This window comes from Azolla caroliniana, unplaced genomic scaffold (assembly GCF_043228905.1).
Source record: "Azolla caroliniana isolate FFs.n. ecotype wild unplaced genomic scaffold, voAzoCaro1.0.p SCAF_13, whole genome shotgun sequence".
Classification (NCBI taxonomy): Eukaryota; Viridiplantae; Streptophyta; class Polypodiopsida; order Salviniales; family Salviniaceae; genus Azolla; species Azolla caroliniana.
The window spans coordinates 2,267,752-2,270,921 of NW_028230448.1; the positions used below are offsets into that span (position 1 = coordinate 2,267,752).

General features: G+C 38.6%; 2 non-coding genes across 2 annotated transcripts; both read right to left on the reverse strand.

The window, feature by feature from the left end:
• Positions 1-221: 221 nt before the first annotated feature.
• TRNAP-UGG (transfer RNA proline (anticodon UGG)) lies at positions 222-293 on the reverse strand. Its single transcript has one exon. It is a non-coding gene; the product is annotated as a tRNA-Pro (tRNA).
• Positions 294-2,074: 1,781 nt separating this feature from the next.
• On the reverse strand, positions 2,075-2,146 carry TRNAP-UGG (transfer RNA proline (anticodon UGG)). Its single transcript has one exon. It is a non-coding gene; the product is annotated as a tRNA-Pro (tRNA).
• Between the last annotated feature and the right edge of the window lie 1,024 nt (positions 2,147-3,170).

A 3,170-nucleotide genomic window follows, 5' to 3' on the forward strand; every position in this document is an offset into this window, starting at 1 on the left:
TCATATAATGGTCACATTAGCGACAAGGCATGAATGTTGTGATGAATAAATTTGGTGGTTATGGATAATGATGCCAACACAATGGTGGTTGACTTTAGTATAGGAACATGAAATATTAAAGGTTTTTGCCTTTGTGAAATTTAAAAGCAACGAAGGACCTACCGTTGTTGATAGTATTAAAAAAACCTTCAAGCACAAACCTCAACAAAATTGGCCAAACTGGGGCGTTGCGAGAATCGAACTCGCGGCCTCTCGCACCCAAAGCGAGAATCATACCACTAGACCAAACGCCCATTGATGATAATGTGATATGATTTTATTTAATATTTATGTCTTTATACATCACTTTACTCTAAACTCCTTTCTACGTATTAATTTCAAAAGAGCCCCTTTTCTACGTTCTACATTTATTGCATACATTGATAGAGATTTATATAAATTCTATTCATTACAGCTTGATGAACAACCAATAATACATCTAGGCTATTTAAGATTTAGTTTTGGCTGAGTAAGGACCTTACGGTTTGGTAAGGTTATGTTTTACGCATTTTAAGACATACTAGAACCTTGCTAATGATTAGACAATGTAAGAAATAGTGAGTATTTCCTTCCGATTGAAATGTGCAAGAAAAGAATTTATTTGTCGTTGCGTATTTAGGATTGATACACAAGATAAACCCAATCACTACTCTCCAAATAAAGATATTTGCTTGAAATTCTAGAACTTACACTATAGGATATTCCCCCACCCACGGTGAGTTTTGATCAATAATACCACACGAACCAATACCACACGAACTGTCGTCATCTTCACTACCGGAGCAAAGGTCTCATCGTAGTTGATTCCGCCGGTCTATGCGTATCCCTTTGCCACTAACCAGGCCTTGCACCGGTTGACCGGCGTAACTTTCTGTTACCCGGTTTGAGGCCCTTCTTGGCCGATTCAGAATTCCTTTCTGAAGATCCGCCTTCCTTCTTTCCGGGGTAAGATTTGTTCTGGTCCATCCCTTTAGTGCTGGTATTGTATTTCGGCATCTTCTTCTTCCCCTTCTCCTTTTGCGTGAACCGTCTCCTCGATTTCTTGCGTGGGGAGAGCACGACAAATTCTCCACTACTCGCTGGTTCTTCATCTGACTGGTCATCCCGACTCAGCCACTTAGCCAGAATGAGATCAGACTCTCATCTAGAGTACCGAATCCTTCATCTTCTTCTTGAACCCCTCTAGATTAACTAGCTTCATCCTCCGGAATCAGGTCTTCGTCGGGACTTGGAGTCGGTAGGGAGTACCATTATGCCGACTCATCAAACTCGACAGCTCAACTTACTCGTACCTATTTAGTCTGGGGGTTATAACACTTATACACCTTCTGCTCATGCGAGTAACCCACTAGGATGCACTTCTCCGACATCGGATCCAGCTTCTTACGCTTCTCATCCGGTACATGCACATATGCTATGCTACCAAAGATCCGAAGGTATGTCAAATTCGGCTTTTGCCCGAAATACAACTCATGTGCCGACACCTCGTCCTGGATCCGGTTTTGGATGTAGAACCACCTCAGCCTAGTAGAATTTGGGCATGCTCTTCTCCTCCTCCTTTGCCCTTGCAGCGTCGACAATCGATCGTTGCGTGACTCGGGTGGGAACCATTGGGGTTTTGGACCAGGAAGAGAAAGTATTTGAGACGAGTTTATAGTTATGGATAGATTATTAGAAAGAGAGATAGAAATTTCGTGAATCCCACGAGTGTATTGTATTCGATTAATCAATATTTAGATAAGAATATGTAAAAGATTGAAAGAAAGAGATTAAAAAGAACTTGTGAATCCCACAAGTATAGATTATGTCGTGAATCCCACGAATATAGTTTGTTAATTGGTGTTTTAGCAAATATATCCAATTTCCAAATAATCCACACACTTATTACATTGTGTTCCCCATCCTTATATGGTGATGAGAGAGTCTTCACAATCCATGCTTAAACTTTATGCTTTTCCTATCCATAGACTATATGCTTTATTTAACATGCTTTTTCTAAAGTGATCATGCTTTATTCAACAAAATTGGCCAAACTGGGGCGTTGCGAGAATCGAACTCGCGGCCTCTCGCACCCAAAGCGAGAATCATACCACTAGACCAAACGCCCATTGATGATAATGTGATAATGATTTTGTTTAATATTTATGTCTTTATACATCACTTTACTCTAAACTCCTTTCTACGTATTAATTTCAAAAGAGCCCCTTTTCTACGTTCTACATTTATTGCATACATTGATAGAGATTTATATAAATCCTATTCATTACAGCTTGATGAACAACCAATAATACATCTAGGCTATTTAAGATTTAGTTTTGGCTGAGTAAGGACCTTACGGTTTGGTAAGGTTATGTTTTACGCATTTTAAGACATACTAGAACCTTGCTAATGATTAGACAATGTAAGAAATAGTGAGTATTTCCTTCCGATTGAAATGTGCAAGAAAAGAATTTATTTGTCATTGCGTATTTAGGATTGATACACAAGATAAACCCAATCACTACTCTCCAAATAAAGATATTTGCTTGAAATTCTAGAACTTACACTATAGGATATTCCCCCACCCACGGTGAGTTTTGATTACATGCCAAATTTCATTCAACCTTGAAGTGATCCCATGGAGTAACAATGCCAAATAAATATTAGCGGTTACTTGAAATTTTGAGCTCTTCCTTGTAAACACCAATCTAAGCACTATTGCTCTTCTATCCACATATTTAAGTGGCCCTACCTTAATGATAGAGTTTGCAACTTCAATCAATTAAACGTACATGTTGGTGTAATGCACAGTAAACATATTGCATCATGTAACTAGGAGTTACGTTTCACTTTACGAGATGGGAATACCCACTTGGATAAAGAAAAGACTTCTTGCCAATACCTTATCAATGTTTAAGGGTATGTAGAGTAGGGAACTTTACGGGGATTAGTTCTATTGAGTATTGACCTTTACACCACCCCTTAATTATAATACTCAATCAAATGTTGTAGAAGAATACACAAGAATTCTGATTGCAAACACACGTCTTGCTACAACGAAAATTGATAAACCATCAACCTCGCTTGCTTGGTGATTAGTTTTCTCTCTACACCATCTTATTATCCTTTGATCACCTTGGATTGAATCACAC